Raw genomic sequence first — 23,352 nt, forward strand, 5'->3', positions numbered from 1 at the left:
GATACCCCTGAAGTCTGGCCTTTTCACTAATGGTTTCAAAAACACAATGTTTGTTTTCTCAGTCATCCAGGTATATAACAACAAAAAAGGTTGAATCATGTCATCTGGACTTCGTTTTTTTGTTAAAAAGAAACGTTTCGCCCCTCATCCAAGAGGCTTCGTCAGTCTGAGGCCTAGCCATCTGGTATTACCCAGAAGCCACCCTGACTCTTGTGTTTCAAGAGGCCAGACTTCAGGGGTATCTGAGGCAGGCTTGAAACACAACAGTCACGTGATTCCGGTGGGATCAGAGTCAACCTCATTATAACTCACGTGACCGGGACGTGACCGGACTGAAAGGTAACGGGAGCAGACAGGAGCGGGAACCGACCAGTAACCAAAATTGAAAATGAAACAAAACAAACAAAAAAAACAAACAAAAAAAAACGGCACAGCTATTTTGTAGTTTTCTTTCAGTAAGCCTTCACTTTAACACAAGTCAAAAAGAACTACATTTCCCAGAAGTCAAAACACCATAGCTTTTCACCGAGAGGGTGGGAGGAACAGCGAAGTCTCCAAAGAAACCGAATGGCTGAAATCGTTTGCAACGCAAGGTAAGAAGTAAGTGTCTGTCTATTAAACTCACAGAACGGGCAGGAAAGTGTCAAATAACCCTGAACTTCACGAGAGTTGGGTTGGTGCTGTGCTGCTTTAAACGTTTACTCTCAGCTGCTGCGGGGAGTCGGACTTTGTTTACCGTCAGTAAATAAACTCAAACAGCGCATTTTTCTCCACCTTGTCCCTTTTAATTTAAAAAGTATGCTCTGCTTTGTTATGTGTTTTTTTTTAGGTTAAAATCTTTATTATCTGTTGCTGTTTGTAATGTAAAAAAACAACCGAACTCTACCTGGTTAAAGTGCACACATTCTCCGGTAAAAATATTCCTATTTTTATATTGTGACGTTCTGCTGGATACTGAAATCGAGGAAAACGTGAATAACCGTCACTTTATTGCGTAAATATTTACTGTCGGCTGTAACCATGCCAGTACAACGACAAACTCGTTAGTGAAAGCATTCTCCGGTAAAAATATCCCAGTTCTATTTCATATAGGCTTCGCCCTTTAAGGCTGTCGCTGATGGGTTTATCCCATTATGCAGAGCATAAGCACTGAAAAAATTAGTCCACGCCCACCTGCTGTGTGGGCCCCACCCGGTCCGTATAAATTACGTTAAGAGCGGGAAATCGGCTCCCATTTTTTCTTCAGCGAGCTAATATAGCACTGTCAGAAGAACAAAGAAGATAAATTGTGTAAATGACCAACCTTTGCGAAAGATGCTTGGCCCGGCAGTCGACCTCCGGTCGTCCGGTGAGTTCTCCTCCCCGAGGAGAAGATGACAGCAGTCTTATTCCAAGGTAAGCGTCGGGGAACATTTCCCAGTGACAGGTCACTACACGCTGGACAACGCCATCTTGTGTTTTTCCTCTTATCGCCGACCCTCGGGGCGAACCGGATGGTTCCTCCGGGGCAAGGCGTGCTCAGCTGCAGCCCCGCTGCTCTTTCCCTCCTGGGGAGCGTAGTGTAGGTGGAGGGGGGCTGAGTGAATGCTCACCCCATCCCACCTCGTTTCGCATCGGCGATCACACCGCTCCCGGCCGACGGCGCCCTCAGGGGTTGCCCGGCGGAACCCGGGAGGAGGCTGACATGAAGGGACCCCTTTTTTTCTACGTCCCTCGCCTTTTCCCGCCAGTTCGGATGATCGGCGGAAAGGTTATTTTTCACTGGGCTCCACTCTGGCTCACCGTCTTGATCCATACGGCCTCGCGTCCCAACAGGACGTTCCACGGGCGAGGCCACAGACGGTTCTTTCCTGGTAGATTAGAGGAGTCGGTCCCCAGTCCGCTCCCATCACCAGAGTTGAGGGATTCACCGAGCGGGGCTTTTCCTCGGTAACCCCCCCCTGGAGCCAAGCCTCGCGGAAGCTTCCGGAGCGAAGCTGCCCAGGTCGGAGCAGCGTCCCGTCCCTCCGGAGGAACCAGACGGCGACCACGCTCTCCAATCGAGCCCACCGACGTGTTTTTTAGGCAGCCGCAGCTAGCAACAACGTGCGCTGCTAGCATATAGCATGTCCAAGGGACTGAAGGCCGCAGACCTGCCTTGGAGACGAAGAACTCCCTCTGTAAGGCAGCTGACGCTATTCCTCGGTACCCCCCCCTGGAGCCAAGCCTCGCGGAAGCTTCCGGAGCGAAGCTGCCCAGGTCGGAGCAGCGTCCCGTCCCTCCGGAGGAACACAGACGGCGACCACGCTCTCCAATCGAGCCCACCGACGTGTTTTTCAGGCAGCCGCAGCTAGCAACAACGTGCGCTGCTAGCATATAGCATGTCCAAGAGATTGAAGGCCGCAGATCTGCCTTGGAGACGAAGATCTCCTTCTGTAAAGCAGCTGACGCCAGCTCAACATGTGTGCCTCTCCCACGGTTTGCCTTGTCGGGGACTGCAGCGCGGAGGACGATGACCCAACGATCCACCTGGCTTCGTTACTCCCCTCGCTGCCGGAGAATCTGCACAAGACCTGATGAAGCCCATCGCGGACGCGCTGTTCAGAGCAGCTTCAAACCATGCTGGCGAAGTGAAACAGTCGGAGGAGGTGCCAAAAGCTGTTCGCCACCTCATCAAGCCGCGCGGCCCACCCCGTCCCCGCTGGAGGGACCGTCGCAAGCAAGTTTTCGACTTTTCCACGGCCGCGGCTCTCGCTGAGTTCCACCACCAGCCCCGCCCGTCAGAATCCAGCCCTCTTCACTCCGGCAGCCTGCAGCTCAGCGTTTCCCCAGAGTTCGCCTGCAAGACAGCGCTCTGGGCAAACAATCGCAGAGCTCATGAGAGAGAAAGCTCTCAAAATGACGGTCTCCGGAGGGTGTGTGTAAAAGTGACACGAAAGTTGAAATAAATCATCATTAATGATCCAAGTGTCTGTTTTTTAGCCAGTCTGTAAGCCCGGATGAGCTCACAGCGGCCGCACACATAAGAGCGCACTCGTGGGATGAAACAGCCCCACACACGAGCCGGTGTCCTTAAATAAAGGTTTTTAACTCACCGTCGCTCTAAGACATGACGAGTCGATCACAGAACAGCCTCCACACATGAGCCGGTGTCCTTAATTAAAGGTTTTTAACTCACCGTCGCTCTAGACATGACTAGTCGATCACAGGACAGCCTCCACACATGAGCCGGTGTCCTTAATTAAAGGTTTTTAAACTCACCGTCGCTCTAGACATGACGAGTCGATCACAGAACAGCCTCCACATGAGCCGGTGTCCTTAAATAAAGGTTTTTAAACTCACCGTCGCTCTAGACATGACGGGTCGATCACGGCACAACGGTAAGCGAAAATAACTCATTACCAACTAGAACTGCATGATCCTCACTCAAGCGGTGTCAACTCGCACTCGTGGGATGGAACAGCCTCCACATGAGCCGGTGTCCTTAAATAGGGTTTTAATTCACCGCCGCTCTTGACATGACGAGTCGAACACTAAGATGACAGCCTCCATCCAACGGTGCTGCGTTGATGCTGGCGCACACAGCTGCCGGCGCTAACCAGCTCACATCGGTATAAATGTGGTCCGCAGGCTGGTCCGGGTGGGGGTCCTTCTCTCTCAGCTTTCGGCAGCTCACCGCAGCTTAAATGTGAAGCAGCCGAAGAACCCGGTAATGAGTCCCACCTCCCTCCAGCGCGCGCCCCTCCAGCGAGAGCGGCGCGCGTCCCTCCAGAGAACAACGTGTGCTCCCGCGGGGCTAAGCAGCCTTCACTCCAACAGCACGGTATAAATGAAGTCACGCCCTCCGCCTTTCAACGTTCGCACAGCGACGTCAAACGCGCAGCTCACCGCGTCATCAGCTGTCACACGCTTCGCCTTCAGCTCAAGTCTCGCCCGGGGTCACACAGAAAACATTCCCGCGACGCATGACGGCGGTTGAGGGACGGACTGCTGACAGCCGTACAAAACATGACGCATCATTAACGCACGTTCATCCACGAACGTTACGTAGAGTGGCTAAACATGCTCGCCGTTTTTCAGATGGATGGACAGGGTTTATGCAAATGGTACAAGTTACAGTTTGCAACCCGAACCCCTCCATTCAGAGGAGTTATATAAACGGTCCCGTCATCATCAGACTGATTCTCTTCCCTAAATGCAGAAATCCAAGTGTTTTCTGATAAAAGTAATCTACAGAGTTCCCCAAGGGAGAGAAAACACGAGGGTTTTACTCACGGATCGGAGGGGTGAGACCGTTCTTGGATCTGTTGTTTAACATCCAGAGAACGCATACCGATCATCCTAAAACACAGAGATGAGAGTTTTTTGTTTTACCTGGATGATCTGCGGATCCTGTCACTTCAGACAGGAGGCGCTGATGCAGGATCAGGTGTTGACATCACACCTGTTAATCTGGGCTTCGCCATAAATTGGAAGGAAGCTCGATTTTCCCGGCCCAGACATTTGTTTTCTGGAGTGGAATTAAATTCAACCACCATGAAAACTCGTTTATCACATGAGACGCCTCTAGAGGTGTTTTTGCACGTCTGCATGTGGATCCAGTAAAACAAACGACGGATGATCATTGTCTTTTCCTCTGTGGAAGCAGACCTCCGACTCTGGGGAAACACCTTGTTTTTCTATCAGAGGGAGTCCCCCTCAGCAGACCCACGTCATGGGTCAGTCTTCACGGACACGTTGCTGTCAGGCTGGGGGGGGACATGCCTATCTCAAGCAGTAGGGGCGCTGTGGCCCCACTACACATCAGCCCACATCAATGTTTTGGAGTGTCGCACAGTACTGAATGTGATTCAACACCTTGCTCCTGTGCTACAGAATCAACACGTGTTGATTCACACAGACATCATGATGACTGCTGCGTACATAACCATCAGGGTGTGCGTTCAGCCCAGATGTTACACATTGTGCGAAAGCTACAGAGTTGGGTTCATCAAAACCTGCTTTTATTAGAGCGGTTTACATATCCGGTGTTCTGAACAGAGGGGCTGATGTGACGTCCAAGGGCGGCCCACGTTACGTGGACCGGATCCTCCATCCGGATCTGATGTTTTCAGACGCAGCAGAAGTTGGCAAAGCAGCTGTGGACCTGTTTGCGATGCGAGAAGAACGCTCAATGTCAACTACGGTTTTCCCTGAGCCCGCGAGACGATCCATCGCTGGGGGGGGACGCATTTGCTCACAGTCGGTGGCCCAAAACGCTTTTTACGCGTTTCTTTTCCCCCACCTCCTCTGTTTTTTACGGTCCATGAACCGAGTTCAAGAGGAGGGATTGACAGCTCTCCTGGTGGCTCCCGGCGTGTGAACGCACTATGGTTACCAGGCCTGCAACGTCTGTTGTTGGGTCGCCGTGGAACTGTCATGGAGGAAGGATGCTCTCCTTCAGGCAGGAGGAGCGACCAAGAGTTACCCAGAAATAGGTCAACACCGGTGGGTCTGACCGCTGAGCGGTTCCACTTAGAGGATGGGTCTCCCTCAGGAGATAGTGTGCACAATTCAAGATTCACGTGCTGCATCTACCACAGTTCTGTACACATCAAGGGGACGGCTTTTCAGCGCTGGTGTACAGAGAAGGTTTAGAGACCACTTCATGCCTTTTAGGCGGCGTGTTGTTTTTCTACAACAGCTGATGGATAGGGAGTTGGCTTTTAGTACGCTTTAACGTACGATTGCGGCCATCTCTTCCTGCCACAAAGGGTTTGGAGACAGAACAGCTTTTATCACCCGCTGATGAAGCGGTTTCTAAAAGGTGTACAGAGATGTAGGCCTGTTTCACGCCAACTTGTTCCACAGTGGGATTTAACGCTGGTCCTGCGAGCCCTGATCAAAGCTTCAATTGAACCTCTGGATCAGGTTTCATTTAAATTCTTGTCTCTTTTAACAGCCCTGTTGCTGGTTTTAACACCCGCTAAGAGGGTAAGTAATTATCTGCCCTCTCTGTTGCTTCGTCATGCCTTAGAATTAGGCTGACGGGCAGCTCAGCTGATTTAAGACCAACCCAGCTTTTATGCCTAAAACATCACGAGCTCTTTTAAATCAAGAGTGATATCGTTGGAGGGGTTTTTTCCCCCCCACAGATCAGAAGGGGAAGCATCTGTTCATCTTCTCTGCCCGGTGCAGGCGTTGACGTGTTACGTAACGCGCACAGCTGCAATGCGTTCAAATTCAACAATTGTTTGTGCATTATAGAGATGCTTCTGCAGGTCGCCGTTATCCATCCAGCGCTTGTCACTCTGGCTGTGTGAGGCCTTTTCTGAAGCCTACAGAGCATCAGGTTTAGGGCCTCCTGTCAACCTCTAAGCACATTCGACCAGGGGTATCGCATCTTCGACTGCTCTGCATAATGGTATGTCAATGCAGGACATTTGCACTGCGGCTGCATGGTCAACACCCTGCTCATTTATTCGCTTTTACCTACGTGATGTAACGGCTCGTTCCATGACACATTCTGTCCTTAGTGCTCTAACAGAATGAATATTGTTGTTCTCATGGAACTCTGTTTTAAGCTCACTTCTGTCTGCATGCATTACAGTGTGAGATGTTGTTATCAGTCACAGTCGTGTCTGTGTTTCTGGTTCTATTGTCACTAATCAGTTCATGATTATTGTTACCAATCAGTTCATTTGATTATTTATCAATTCATGGACATTAATCTGTTTATACTGTTCAGCCATGAACCAGTTGGTTCATGCCCCCCTCCCCCCCTCTTTTCAACTTCCTCTTCCCGTTGAAAGTTTTTCCGGGGTATTCATGCTTGTCAGAACGCATAGTTACACAACATGCGTCTGTGCATGGCACATAATTACGCGATGCGTAGTTTATGCACACGGGGAGCTGGGTGACAAGACGTTTTTTGGGCAAGCTTCCGCTTCTTACTGTGTTCGAATGGACCCAGTGAGGCGAGGACCACATCCGCTTCGCCCTTAACCCATCAGCGACAGCCTTAAAGGGCGAAGCCTATATGAAATAGAACGTTGGTTACGTACTGTAACCCCAGATTCTATGAATATAGGCGTAGCCCTTTAAGCGTCGGGCCTCACTGGCTCCTAAATGGCTGAAGAAAAAGCTATTTTGGGAGCCGATTTCCCGCTCTTAACGTAATTTATACGGACCGGGTGGGGCCCACACAGCAGGTGGGCGTGGACTAATTTTTTCAGTGCTTATGCTCTGCATAACGGGATAAACCCATCAGCGACAGCCTTAAAGGGCTACGCCTATATTCATAGAATCTGGGGTTACAGTACGTAACCAACGTTTTTATATGAAAGACTAGTTACATATATATTATAATAACTGTTTTAGTTTTAGATTTAAGATATGATGTGTATGTTGTTGTGTTAAATTTGAGGCCAAGAGTTGATTTTTCTCAGTTCATTTCTTCACACCAGGGGCGATCCTAGAAGCCCTTTTTAGGGGCCTTAGCCCCCCAGTGTTGACAATGGCTCTTGGCTTGAACAACACAGTGTGTATTAGCATTAGAATTACTGTAGGGGGACATATTGGTGTGAGGTCTGTGGGTCCTCCCCATAACTTTTTGAATAAAGTAGCTGCTATTTCCTGCATTCTGGTGTATTTTAACAGGTTTTAAAACATCTATGTTTACCTACATAAGTAAATACTTGATTCAATAACTGTTTTAGAAAACACAGTGTTTCCTCTAGTTAACTTGCCATGGCGGGGTGCTCATCTCATCCATGATTTTTGTTGCTGGGGGGACAGACACTTGCCTGAGCGCAGCTTGTACAAATGGTTTTTGAATGGGGGCAGGGGGCGTTTAACATGAGGGAAGAGGCAACATAAGTGCTTCCTTTAGCTTTTTAGCTAGAGAACCTGTATTTCTCGCTGCTAGCTTAGTACTATGTCAGTGCCGGGTGGGCAGGTGGGGGGGGGGGGGGGGGGGCAAGTTTGGTTTGGTAGGCGGGGTGCTCAATTCGGTTGACAGGGTGGGGCACCCCGCTTGTATAATGGTAGGGGAAACACTGCAGCATGGTACAACAAGAAGTAGCACTAAGCTTTTTGTTTGTCTTTAATTTTATTTAATTTTTCTACCTAACACAAGAAGCTCTGGAAGCAAACTGTTAAACAGCTTTGGACACAAAGACCCTTGTCACACACTTCAACAGAGCAGGTAAGATACATAAAATCTTATAATCTCTGCCTGGTGAAGCTGATTAAATAATTATAAAATATGATAAGTGAAATAAAGAAAAATTGAGCTTCTATAATTTATAATTGCAAATGTCACTTTTTTTTTTTTTACTTAGTTTCTAATTGTAAATCTCTTGTTTTTGATAAAATATTTTTTCCAAAAGAAAGGCCAACAGATTGTAATTTGTAGTCACTGTAACTATTTTGACTCGTGCACGTCTTCTTTCACTTTTAGGTTCCACAAGGCTCTGGACTGGTCCAGCTGTGGAGAGATGAGGTGGAACACCAGACCTGCAATGGTCCAGTCTGTAAATGATGCTCTGAAGTCTGGGAAGATGCACGACATCATGCTTCACCCAAACGAGCTCGTTACCCCGACCACATACACTGAACTTCTTGGAGGACGTCGTCCAATGTATAATAACGCCTTTAAACATTTTTATTTGTTGAGTTCTCTGCTTGGTACATTATTTTTCTTTTTTGTTTGTTTAAACAATTTAAAACATGACAGTAATGTCACTGTTTAAAGGAAACAACTGCTCAATAAATTAGTAAAATGCAACTTGTTATGTTTGGGTTCTTTCATCTAAGGTAGACATGGTGTGACCCATGGACTGGTTTAGATTTTTTGTTTTTACTGGAACTGACCTTCAGAAGAGCCAGAAACAGACTCAGCAGCTGATCCTCTGTAGAATAATTATATGGACTACAGGCCATGGATTATTTGTTTTATGACATTTAATGAAGGTTTTTGTTTGAATTAAGAAAATAAATGTCTCTATTTCACCACAGATGAACTGTTCCTGTTGCCATATCTTTTGAAATAAAACTGCACAACACAAAGTAATTTAAACAGGAATGGGTAGAAGATCAAATCAAATTCAATGTATTTCCTAAAAATTTAATGAAAAACAGGAGCAGGAGTCATGTTACCAGGAGTGGGACAGGACAGGATTTTTATTTATTTTTTTTACTCTGGACCAGGATTGGGACAGGACAGGATTTTTTTTCTGTGGGACCAGGACAGGACAGGAGTGAAAATCCACTCCTGTGTCATCCTCTAGCGTGAAGCTGCTGCCGCAGCTGTGGAACACCTCTGCTGCTGTTGCTGGCCAAGGCGGCCCCTCCAGCAGCCGGAGGGGCGAGAGGAGGACTGTGACGTCACCAGATGGTGTACAGTCTCTGAGACCTCCTCGTACCTCTGCGATTTCTCAGGGATGGTCCTGAATTTGGCCCCGAACAGCGCCTCTGGGGTGATGGAGCCCTCCAGCAGGTCTTTCTGCAGCCTCTCGGACAAGGATGGCGAGAGGCGGAACCATGTGATCCTTTGGATCATGGTCATCCAGGCGGCGATGCGGGACAGGTAGACAGCAAAGGTGGCACATGTTTAAGATGACATCAGCAGCTTTACAGAGAGAGCTCTTTGTCTCCTCCAGCAGGTCTGCTTCCTCCAGCTTCTTAGAGATGCTGTAGGCCAGCAGGGCTACGTTGTTGTTCGCTGCGGCCGTCTGGAATGAGCACTGGTGAGCTCGGTTGTAGACCTCGTCACTATCTGGTCATGCTTCCCTGGAGGGACAGGTTGCTGGTCAATCCTGGAAGTTTTTGCCCCAAGTGCCAAGGGCTTGGCTACTGGGGGGAACGAGGGAAAAACACAGATCGGTAGAACCCTCCACCCTAGAGATGGAGGCAAAGGTGGAGACGGATGTCTTCAGCTTGCCGGGCCCAGCTGCAGCCTCGTTCCAGTGTGACGTCATAGCTGGACAGCAAGGCCAGATGGGGTCAGGGCGACGAGCCGGGGCGGAGCCAACCTTGCCGCCAGATCATCCGATCAGGGTTGAGGGAGGCGAGGGGCGGAAAGTCCCTTTGTGTTAACATCCTCCTGGATTATGCCGGGCAGCTCCGAGAGGAGGGCGCCGATGGCTGGGAGCGGTGTGGTCGCCGACGTGGGAAGATCCGAGGTGGCTGAGCATCCGCTTGGCCGCTCATCTTCCGTCACTACGCTCTCCAGGAGGGAGGGGGCAGCTTCGTATCGCCTTTCTCGGAGGAGTCATTTGATTCACTGCATGACTCTGCGTCAAAGAAGGCAGTGGCGTTGTCCCGCGCATAGCGTCCCGTCACAGAAAAAAAACACTCAGCGGAGCTGCTGCCAACAACGCCTTTTTTGAGGGAATCATCCGATTCACCTCGAGAAAAAAACACGTTAGAAAAGGCGGTGGCGTCGTCCAGTGTGTAGCGGTCCGCCACGGAAAAGCACTCCTCAGCGCTTACCTCGAACAAGGCTGCTCGTCTCTGCTTCTCCTCGGGGAGGAAGAGCTCACCGGGACGACGGGAGGTTGGCATGGAGGAGACCCAGGCATCCTTAGCAAAGGTTGTGCCGGTCAAAGATGGACAACTTTTCCTTCTTCGGACAGTGCTAGGTAACTGGCTGAAGAAAAAAATAGGAGCCGATTACCCGGTCTCACCGTAATTTATACGGACCGGGGATGAGGCCCACACAGCAGGTGGGCATGGACTAAAGTTTTCAGTGCTGCGCGCATAGGGATAAACCCACTAGCGATAGCCTTAAAGGGCGAAGCCTATACGAAATAGAAACGGATGATTTGCTGCTCCAGTGAAAGTAGTTCATCTGGTGGTGCATCTTCCCCTTTATTTTCAATTAAAACTTTTGTTTTTATTTTCTCTCTGGGGCAGCATGTGGAGCAGTGGTTAGTGCTGTTCTTACACAGCAAGAAGACTGTAGGTTTGCCACCAACTTGGGAGTCTTAGTGTTTGGGATGTTTTGGATCTGTAGGTGTCCTTCCACAGACCAAAAACATGCACATTAGGCTGATTGGTAACTCTAAATTACTTAATTAATGTACTCATCTGCTCACACAGACTTATGTTCGTGCTGCTGTTCGGTGTATTGTTTTTATGCTATTAGTGTATTTTTATTAACATTTTTCTTAGTTAATATCTTAGATCTTATTACTGTTTTTCTTTTACATTTTATACTTTTGTTGGATGTAACTGGGACACTGTGGACACAATTTTGTTCCACCACATGTGGTGTGTTTGACGTATAAAGAACCTTGAATCTAAATTATCCCTAGGTGTCCCTGTGATGCACTGGAGACCTGTCCAGGTGTCCCCTGCCTCTAACACAGACAGCTGGACATGCGATACCACCCAGAAAGAAAAAAGTAAGCAAAGAAAATGAAAGGACGTTCTCTATGGGATTACAAATCTTCTTGGAAAGATCAACAAGAACTGACTGCTGATTGATCATTTCCTTCCATACCGTAGTCCCTTGCTACTTTGCGGTTCTTTTATAGCAGACTCACTCTATCGCTGTTTTTCAAAATAAGACTGGACATGACGCACAACTGACTGACGGATGAGCCGCACGATCAGCATGGAATTTTAATTTAAAATAAATAATTTTAAATTATTTAGCACCCACTGCATGTTTGTACAGCCCATAATGCAGGATAAACGTCCTCCTGCAGCTGATCAACTGTTCTCCGTGCAGAGCGAAGGAGTGGGCGTGGTCAAGAGCATTTACAGGTGGTTGAGAGCAGCGGAGGCGGAGAGTTGAAATCAAGACATTCTGTGCTCTTTTTAGAGGGTTTAGAGTTTAGAAACATTGTTTAGAATATTGCAAGAGTGTGGGAAGTGTTTAAAACGGCTTAAGGTAAATGGACTGTACTTATATAGCGACCTTCTATCTTAATGGGATACTCAAAGCGCTTTACAACAATCTATGCCTCATTTACCCATTCATACAGCTCTATACTAGATCTCTACAAAGAAAATTGAACAAATCATTCTAAAGAGACTAATCAGAGCTTTATCACATTCATACACTGATGGGACTAGGGCATTAACAGAGTACTCGAGTAATCTACACATCGATTGCTAGGACATCTATCGAGGTTAAAAATTTAACGTTGAGTATCCGTAGTGACGTCATATTATGTGACCACCGTATGACCTTAGGGGGTGGTGTTGCACTGTTGCAGGTCACAGAGTATGGTGTAACACCGGGTCCAATCCACCAGAACCAGTTTCTGTTTAAGTTTCGTTTTTGCCGTGCTGCATGTTTCTTCACGTTTGCAGTTTAATAATAATAACTAATAGTTTAGTTTTTCCTGTGACTTATTTGCAGTATGATAAATGGTAGGAGCATAATATACGCACCCAATGTTTTGTTGGTCTTTTTTTTGTTAAATAATGACCTTTTTTTTGCGGTTTTATTTATTTATTTATTTATTTTTGTATCTTGAGATCTATGACGTCATCAAATACTCGAGTTCTACTCGGGTTTTATTATGTTGATGTCGAGTTTAAAAATTATATACTCGTTCAACCCGTAGATGGGACACACATCAGAGACAACTAGGGGTTCAGTGTCTTGCCCAGGGACACTTCAGCATGTGACTGCTGCTGGATTTGAACTCCCAACTCTTGCATTGGAGGACGACTGCTCTAACCACTCAGCCACAGCCGCCTGCCATATACTGAGTGTATATATATATATATATATATATACACACTAAAAATAAACTACTACTGTTGCTAATCAGTGGCGACAGCTGACAGCAGGGGCAAGCGCATGCAGCAACCAGCAGTGGATGAGAGTATGTGCGTCGTGTTTTTGTTTTGAAAAATTTTAAGTTTTGATTATTTCAGGTGTTCTTACTTTTTGCAGTGTGTGTGCACATGGATGTATGTTTTGTACCACTGCAAACCAAATCTACCCTTGGGTATAAATAAAAGTAACCTAACCTACTACTTACTACTTGTACTACTATTCCTACGTAGTGGTTTTTCACTTATCGCGGGGCTTCAGAGTACGGATCCCCCTCGATAAATGAGGGACTACTGTACAACAGGTTTTAAATGTAATCACTGTGGTGAACAGTAGAAACAACAACAACAACAATAATAACAAAAACAACATGGGTTTGTATCTGGTTCAGACAAAGTATCTCAACAACACTCTCATCCCGTCTGCAGTCACTGTAAGTCGCCAACTTTAGTGTTACATGAAAAAAACAATTTATTCTTGATGCAAAAGATGAAAAATACCCTACGCTGTTGTTGGAACAACTTTTAAAGGTTTAAATTTCCAATTTCTAGAAAAAGTAATAAGTATTAAATTCTGGAAACATTTTTTTTTCTGTTTCCTTTTGTCTAAACTTGTCTAAATGTGGAAAATACTAGTCATACTGTTTAAGACTGTGTCCAATTTCACTCAGAAGTCTCCATGAGGTGATCGTTAATGGGACTAAACCGACCTTTTTCAAAGCACACATTGTAGTCGATGTGCACCACCTCTCCTGTGGTCATGTCAATCAACACGTTGTCCAGGTGACGGTCTCCGAGGCCAATGATGTAGCCCACCATGGACATGACAGCAGTAGATCTGGCATACAGCTGCAGAGCAGAAGAACAAGAGTGTCACTTCAAAGTCAAAGTCACAGTTTCTATATTTGTTATTCATAACACATGTGGTACATGTGGTGAAACGAAACTGTGTACACAGGGTCCCAGTTACATCCAACAAACGTATAAATGGCAAAGAATAACAGTAATAAGATCCAAGGTTTGAACTAAAAAAAGTTAAACTAAGAATACGCTAAAGCACTAGTAGTACAAAAACAATACGCCGAACAACAGCAGCACGAACATGAGTCTGTGTGAGCAGATGAGGACGAATGAACACAGCAACATGAAATAAATCAGCAGCATAAGATCAGCAACATGAATAGTCAACAGCACATTTCAACAAAGTGGCGTTACAGTGATTTTTCACAGTGATTATTCTAGTTAGAGATTCATGAGTCTAACAGCCTCAGGGTAGAAGCTGTTCCTCAGTCTAGTGGTTCTACACTTAATGCTCCTTAACCTCCTTCCTGAGGGGAGCGGGGCAAAAAGTGTGTGTGCTGGGTGAGTGTGGTCCTTCATGATGCAGGTGGCCCTCTTCCTGCATCTGGAGGTGTAGATGTCTGTGATGGTGGGGAGGCTGATTCCAACATCTTCTGTGCAGCCTTCACCACTCTCTGCAAAGCTTTTCTTTCTGCAGCTGTGCAGCCTCCATGCCACACGTTGATGCTGGAGCACAGGATGCTCTCCACTGCACACCTGTAGAAGGAGGTGAGGACTGAGCTTCCCAGACCAGCTCATCTCAACTGCCTGAGGAAGTAGAGCCTCTGATGAGCTTTCTTCATCAGGCTGGTGGTGTTGTTGCTCCAGCTGAGGTTGTTGTTCACGTTTACACCCAAGTACTTGTAGGTGGAGACCACTTCCACCACAGATCCTCTTATATTAAGTGTGTGTGTGAGTGTGTGTGTGTTTGTTCTGTCTGAAGTCCACAATCATCTCCTTCGTCTTCTTCACATTGATGTGAAGGTTATTCTCTTTGCACCAGCTCTCCAGGTGTTCCACCTCTTGACTGTAGCTGGACTCATCATTGTTTGTGATGCATCCCACCACCGCTGTATCATCTGCAAACTTTACAATGTGACAGCCTGGATGGGTAGCTGCACAATCATATGTGAGCAGAGTGAACAGGAGAGGGCTAAACACACATCCCTGAGGAGAGCCAGTGCTGAGGGTTATGGTGGAGGAGGAGAAGTTGTGGATCCTCACTGACTGGGGTTTGTTTGTTAAGAAGTCTAGGACCCAGTTGCAAATGGAGGGGCTTAGCCCTAGTGTGAGTAGTTTGTCCATCAGGGTTTGGAGGATCATGGTGTTGAAGGCAGACGTGAAGTCCACAAAGAGCAAACAGACGCAGGAGTCCTTCTGCTCCAGGTGGGTGAGAGCAGTGTGGACCACAGAGGAGATGGCGTCTTTAGTTGATCAATTCTCGCGGTATGCATACTGGTGAGGGTTGTCGTTGATGTTGTTGGTTGTTTTGATGTGAGTCATGACCAGTCTTTCGAAGCATTTAACAACTATTGGGGTGAAGGCTACTGGCCGATAGTCATTCAGACCAGTCACTGTAGAGCTCTTTGGGACTGGGATGATGGTGGCCTCCTTAAGGTCCTCCTTACTTCAGCTGAGGTCATGCTGAGGAAACTCTTCTTCCAGTAGTGAGGTGACTCTGGTTCTGGGTGGTCTGTTCGGGTCTTCAAAGCGTGCGTAGAACTTGTTGAGGGCATCAGACAGTGATGGGTGTCTAGGGACTCGTTTACTCCTGCTTTTATAATCCGTTATACACTTAATACCCCTCCACATGCTCCGTGGGTTTTGTGAGTTGAAGTGACTGTGGATCCTCTGTGCATATGTAGCCTTGGCCCTCTTAAGTGCTCGAGCATCAATGTGTGGCATGGAGGCTGCACAGCTGCAGAAAGAAAAGCTTTGCAGAGAGTGGTGAAGGCTGCACAGAAATCTGTTGGAATCAGTCTCCCCACCATCACAGACATCTACACCTCCAGATGCAAGAAGAGGGCCACCTGCATCATGAAGGACCCCACTCACTCAGCACACACACTTTTTGCCCCACTCCCCTCAGGAAGGAGGTTAAGGAGCATTAAGTGTAGAACCACTAGACTGAGGAACAGCTTCTACCCTGAGGCTGTTAGACTCATGAATCTCTAACTAGAATAATCACTGTGAAAAACCATATCATGTTGCTGCTGATCTGTTTCAATGTTGATGTGTTCATGCGTGCACATCTGCTCACAGACTCATGTTCATGTTTGTGCTGATGTTCAATGTTTTATGTTATGAGTGCTTAGTGTATATTTAGTTGATGTTTTTCTTAGTTCATATCTTAGATGTTATTACTGTTTTTCTTATACATTTTATTGTTGGATGTAACTGGGACCTTGTGTACATAATTTCGCTCCACCACATGTACCACATGAGGTGCGAATGACAATAAAGAAACTCTGACTCTCTGACTCTTAATACCAGCAACCAGCTCTTTCCTTGTTTTTCTCAGCTCCTGTGAGTTGCTAGACGTAAAGGCAGTGTTCTTGGCTACCAGCAGGGTGCGAACCTCTGCATTCAGCCAAGGCTTCCTGTTCAGGTAGCTCTTAACGGTGATGTCATCAGCACATTTGCTAATGTACCTCAGGACTGAGGATGTGTATTGCTCCAGGTCTAGCTCCCCTTCATTTACGGCAGCTTCTCTGAAGACTAGTCTGTGCATGCAAAACAGCTTTTCAGTATGGGGCCACTAATCTTCACCCAAGTGTTGACCTTCCTTTGCATCGGTCTGGAGCGACTCAGCTGGGGGAGGTAAGCAGGGGTCAGGGAGATGGAGATATGGTCAGAAAGTCCTAGGTGGGGGCAGGTTGCGGCTCTGTATGCATCTTGTACATTGGTGTAAACACAGTCCAGCGTGTTGTTTTGGCAACATGCTGATAAAATCTTGAACAAAAATCTCCAACACCACAGTCAGAAATAAAATAGTCCTAGATTTACATAAAACAATTTTAATGATTCAAGGTTCCTCTTTTTTACATAATAAGAGAATCTATTTTCTTATGGTGAACTAAAATAAAAACACCCAACTGCAGGAGAATTGAAAGAAGATACCTGAGTGACTCTCCACCACTCACTGGGTGTGGTGCAGGAGCACCACAGCTCCTTGGCCAGCAGGTTGGAAGGAGTAGCCTCCATCAACTCCTTCAGTACATCTTTCATGACGTTGAGAGGCCAGTCACGACGCGTCACGTCCAAACTGAGCCCCACCGCCTTCAGAGCCGGTCCGATGTGGCTGTAGTACAGCTCACTGGGGCGGGGTACTGGAGGCACCGGCTGCTGGGGCAATGATTCTTGGACCTTGAAGGAGATATTAAAAAAATGTCCAATTGAGTTAATATGAAAATATGATAAAACCACAGATCACATGAACACACACAGGCTAAATCTATCACAAAGCAGTTGTTTAATAAAAACATGTCCAAAGTGTAGGAAACTAGAATTACCATAACTGCTGGTCTATAAGCTGCTGATTTATTTCATGCTGCTGTGTTCATTTGTACTCATCTGCTCACACTGACTCATGTTCGTGCTGCTGTTGTTCAGCGTATTGTATTGTTTTTGTACTACTAGTGCTTAGAGTATGCTTAGTTTAAGGATATTCCTTTGACATGTATCTGTTATATATTGTTGCGCAATAAAAAAAAATATTAAAAAAACAGTTACGTCGGTGTTTGTCACTGTTCTGTGCAGTGATTATGCTTAGATAGTTATTGTGTTCATTTTGAAGGTACAATGGTTGTAACCATGAGTCAGACAACGACGATTCATGAAGACTCGTGACGATCTTTTTGAAAGCAAGCTATATTCTGTGAAACTCCATCTGCTGGCTAATTCATGTACTAAAAGAAAGCTGCACACAGCCGGAGCAGTCTGGGGCCACAGATTCTGACGATGAACGGTGGATGCCCGTGGCTAAATAACCGGAGCGTCTTATTTATGTACAAAATTATGATTTATCTTATATTTAATAAGTGCAGCTTAGAGACAGGTGTGTTCTAAAGCCCGATAATTTAGCATTGTTCTTTTAGTGATTTATCAGGTCTCTCTTGTAAAGGAGTCCCCGAGGCTCAATGGGATTAACCTGTATGAAGAAAGGTTGAATGAATGATTAGTCTGTTCTTCTTAGCCTAGTTTATGTGTTCATTATGTCTTAGTTTGTGTTAGGTCATTCAGCAGCGTAACCATGAGTGAGTGAGGTAGTTGTCATGAAGACCTGTGGGGTCCACACTGTGTAAGTGTTGAACAGTAAAATAAAGTCTACGAATCACCATCTGGTAGTTGATTCTTGATCTACAACAAGAGCTGCACAACTCTCTCAGTAGCTGAGTGCCGCCACTCATGTTACAACGTGAACACCTGCGGCTCATACATAGGCACAGTGGACCATATTTTTCAGCCTATAGGTCGCAGTGTTTTGCATAATTTGCATGCCCTGCGACTTATACACCTAATCGACATATTTACGGATTTTTCCAATATTTATAAACTAATTTTTGGCTGAGATTTGACTGTTTTCATTCATTCAGACTGAGAACATTGAACACTACCATTTTCAGCCGCTAGATGGCAGTCGAGTAGTATGGCATGCCGTTGTATCATGTAATAGGTAAAAGTGGCTATTAGTGACACAATTGGCTTGCCATACAGGTCACCTTCTTTCTGCTCACTTGGAGCAACTGTCAAATTAGCTCCATTTTGATGCGCCGCCCCAGCGAAATGCAGCTGATTTGACCATTGAAGTGCATTTATTAAGTAAAAGCTCAACTGAGACACACGTTTGCTATAATGTCGAGCAAACAAATTATTGTTTTTAGGTGTTTATCAGGTTAAATTTCAAAGAAATGCGCAGCGACTCGTCCCTATGCGCGTGTGCATTCCACAGATTGGCTTTTGAAATGCAGCTGATTTGACCGTCAACATGCATTTATTAAGAAAAAGTTTGACTGAGACACAACTTTACTATAATTTCGAGCCAACAAACAATTGTTTTTAAGTGTTAATCTTGTTAAATTCTTGTTAAAGTCCTACCATGCATTCTCCCGCAGCCGCAATTTGGCAGCCAATCGATTTTTGGCACAACACCAGACCCCATTTCTGGGTTGTCAGCGGTGATGTGTAACAAATGCGACGGGTCAGCGGGGATGCATAATAGATGCGACATATACTGCGAAGCAACGTATTTATGGACTTTTCCACTTTATTAGACATATTTGGACTGATGTGACTTATAGGGCGGTGTGATGTTTATGGTGGAAAATACGGTATAAACATACACACACAGTATATATATATATATATATATATATATATATATATATTTATTTATATATTTATTTATTTATTTATATATATACAGTATAGATACACACATATATATATATATATATAAATATTTTTATTAGGGGTTGAATAGACTGGTCGATTTTAGGATATCCCGCAAGTTTAAAAATTTCACGTTGACTAGTCGCAATCATCATTGCCCACCCCGCTGTTTTTAGTTTTATTTTATTTAATCCATGGTGGTGAATTAAAAAACATAAAACTAAAAACAGCGGGGCGGGCAGTGGACTTAGAGCTGTCATTTCTAACCTGGGCCCGTGCCAAGATAATGTGCTGGATGGGCGGGCCGGGTCGGTGTCAGCGGACGCCCGCGGCTGACGATTCAATTTGGATCACCACCAGCTGCTCGCAGCCATTTGACCCTGAGCTGACCGGCCCGTTAAAAGAGGTACAGAAAAGTCCAGAAGGATCACTGCCGGCAACCCATCTGAAGCTTACCAGCCGCTGTGTCAGCTAACGCACAATAACAATAATAATAATGAATTTAATTTGAAACGCACTTTTCATTAACAAAAATCTCTAAGTGCTACAAAGTGCAACTAAAAGCCGAGCCTGGCTGGTTGAAAGAGATACCAGAGAGAGATGACTGCCAGCAACCCACCTGCGACTTAACTGGACCCAGCCGCTGAATCAGCGGACGTGCGCGGCCGACAACCGTTAAAACCATAATAATTATAATATTATAACTATAATAATCCGCTGATTTTTGCTAATAAACAAGAAATCTTATATCTTCCTGTCTTTGAAAAACATTTTAAATTCCTGTCAAACTGGTTAGCTTACAAAGTAGTAAAAGCTTAATTTAATTTAAAGTTTTTATTTATGTGTGTGTGTGTGTGGGGGGGGGGGGGGGGCCCTTCGGGTCTGTAATCACAGTTAATTGTTTTTTTGTACATAATAAATGACATTTTTCCTGTGAATATGATATAGCGTCTTGAGTTCCAATTACATCACAGCAACTAGTGAACGCCCACTCAAATTTATCATGTTGAAGTTGATCCATCCATCCATCCATCCATCCATCCATATAGATGGATGGATGGACGGACGGACGGACGGACAGACAGACAGACAGACAGACAGACAGACAGACAGGAGATTTTTAATTTTTTTTATTTAGTGTGTGCGACTTACATTCAGGTGTGCTCTATGGACAGGCAATAACGATACATGAATTTGACTCTGTGCTGACCATCCATCCATTATCTGTACCCACTTCAGGGGTCACTGGTGCCCATATCCAGCAGTCACTATGCGAGAGACGAGGGACACCTGGACAGGTCTCCTTTCCATCACAGGGACACAGAGACAAACAACCATTTTCTCTCTTTATCTCTCTCTCACACCCAGAGACAATTTAGAGTCACCAGTCAGCCTAACATGCATGTTTTTGGTCTGTGGGAGGAAACTGGAGCACCTGGAGAAAACCCACACAGCACGGAGAGAACACGCAAACTGCACCCAGAAAGGTCCCCGGGATTCAATCTGACGACCGTCTTGCTGACAGACGGCCGCTCTCCTAACTGCGCCACCGTGCCACCCCTGTGCTGACTAATGTTTTGGTTTTGTAATGATCACAAAGGATAAAATTATGAATAAATTTGATTAGTTTGAGGTTTATGTTTCACAGGTTGTGAATTTTAATTTTGTGTGGAATGTTATATGACAGGCAGCACGGTGGCGTATTTGGTAGAGCTGCTGCCTCTCAGCAAGCACAGGTTCAAATCCCGGCCGGGAGCCTCTTTGGGTGGAGTTTGCATGTTCTCTCCGTGCTGCGTGGGTTTTCTCCGGGTGCTCCGGTTTCCTCCCACAGTCCAAAAACATGCATGTTAGGCTGATTGGTGACTCTAAATTGTCTCTAGGTGTGAGTGAGAGAGTGAATGGTTGTTTGTCTCATTTGTCTCCTTGTGTCCCTGTGATGGACTGGAGACCTGTCCAGGGTGTCTCCCCCATCTCGCACAGTGATGGCTGGACATGGGCATCAGTGACTCCCACGACCCGAAAAGGAAGAAGCTGGTAAAAATAATGGGTGGATGGATGTGTTGTATGACATTAATGCAGAAACAGCACAGGTGAGCAGACTGAAGCAGCTGAGGTCAAAACAGGACATGCACCCAAACAAAGCAGACAGATGGTCTTTGACAATGAAAAATACTTGGCTGCTCAGTCGAGGATCCAAACAGTCATGAGCTGCAGCCTCTTCTTTAGACTTAGTGTAAATGTAAGAGTTTAGACCAGATCAAATATCCTACCTTTTGAGCCTGCAGCAGGGCCTCCCTCTGCTGCCAGCGCTTGTAGAGGCCAAACAGCGGAGTGGCGCCGTCCACCCACTGGATCAATCCTGAACGGGTTCCCAGAGGGGTGACAGAGTAGTGGCGGGCGTGGAAACGTGGCTGCTCCTGCTGGTTGACCTTGGTAAACATCGTGTTGACGATGGACAAGAACTGCATGATGCGCTCATCCAAATGCAAATCCTCCAGCCCTGAAAATGTTTCAGAAACTCCACGTTATCTGCTGCACAGAGAACTTTTCCTAGATGGCAAGATGACTTCTGTACGTCAACTGTTCTCTTTTCTCAATATAAGAAGTTCTTAATTGAAACCTCTGACACGGAGAGCAGCGGGTCATATGGATTACTTCCAAAGAATGTTTTCCACCCACCCTTCAAAACACCTACTTTGACCACAGTTCATACCTTTAAAAAGATACGGGTAGTTGCGGCCATCAGAACCCAAAAAGAAGAGCTTCTTTGGCTTCGTCTTGGTGGGCAGGATGGTGATGGTCTTGCCGACACTCTGTATAGTGACGGCATCAGATGCAGACGCCTCACCAGGCAGGGCCATCTGGGTTGTTGTCATGGAGACCAATCGAGGACTGATCTCATCCAGGTGGAGCAGGTAGCTAGCTCTCTTCTGAGCTCGCTGCTGTAGGCTTATCATTATCTGTCCAAAAAATAAAAACACCACTTCTGTGAAACTTGTTTACATCTGTGCACACATGCTAAATATCCATAGTTTTCCTTGTATGGATAAAGTTGTTCTTTCTGAGGTGTCCTCCACTCCAGTAATAGTTTTGTTTGTGGCAGACAAAGTTAAACTCCAAAGCCTGACCATCGACACGTTGATGCAGAGCTGACGAGCTGCAGCTGTTTCCTCCTCAACAGCCGATCTCTTTTAACACGAAAGCTGCGTCATAATAAATCCTCCGTGCGTTTTCCATTATAGTTGAACAAATGAGCAGGCCTGTGCATGAAGCGCAAAATACGATCAACAGCATGGGGACGATCTGAAGAAATTAATTCTAATTAATTCACGTCTATCTTGGGGGATGGTCCTGGAGAGTACCCCATTGGTCATTCAGGTTTGACTTCTGGTCACATGATGACAGAGTGGGTGGAGCTATGGTAGGGTATATGAATCTGTGAGCAAAAGGCCTTGTCCATGTGCTCAGGGCATTCTCTCTGCGTCACAGACGCCTGCCCCCAAGAGGGGTGGGGTGCTGGGAGCCATGAGCGCCCAGCTCTGTCAAAGGAAAATATTAGTCAGCGGCAGGAAGTTACTGAGAGACGGCAGGAAGTATTTCAGAATAAAATATAAAAATATACATTTGGAAAATTGTGAAAAAACATAAATAAGAAGCTCCTGCATTTAAACCGCAGGGTACAACGTGTAAGAGAAAAGTGGCGGCTTTTACACCGACAATTACGATAGACTAGAAAGTTCCTGGAGAAACTTTGACAGGGACCGTCAGGCTGCAGCCGATTTAAAACTGAGATTTGACAGTACTGTGTGTTGGGGTTTGCTCTCAGCTACCACTAAATCAAATTTGAGCTGAATCACTTTAAAAATGGCAGTTATATTATTTTTTTCTCTTTTAGCTAAGGCAGCCATCTTGGATATTTCATTCACATTAGGAATATATAACAACACACTCTCAACTACAACCAAACCAACTACAATCTTGGGGCTCCGGGCCTGTGGGCCGCTGTGTGTCTGTGGCTCCGGTCCTCCCTATGTTGCCATTGTGTCCTGGGGGGGCGGGTCTGTGGGCCCCCGCGTCCACTATTGGGCATTCTTTTGGAGAAATCTGGTGGTGGTGGGCGTGCTTGCGCGGGTGTTTGGATTCAGGTGCTTTGACAGATGCACGCTAGGTTGGGTAGTGGTGGAAGCTAGATGATTCCTTGTGCGATGTTGAATGTTTCATGGTGATATTGTGGGTGGCATTGTGCTGTGCATGTTGTTTTGTCATGGTGGTCTCTCGCCTTATCTTCTTCTTTTTTATTATTTATTTATTCTTCTTTCTTCTCTTTCTTTAAAAAAAAAAAAAAAAAAAAAAAAAAAAAAAAAAAAA

The sequence above is a fragment of the Nematolebias whitei genome, chromosome 15 (genome assembly GCF_014905685.2).
Source record: "Nematolebias whitei isolate Nwh7 chromosome 15, NemWhi1, whole genome shotgun sequence".
NCBI classification, from domain to species: Eukaryota; Metazoa; Chordata; class Actinopteri; order Cyprinodontiformes; family Rivulidae; genus Nematolebias; species Nematolebias whitei.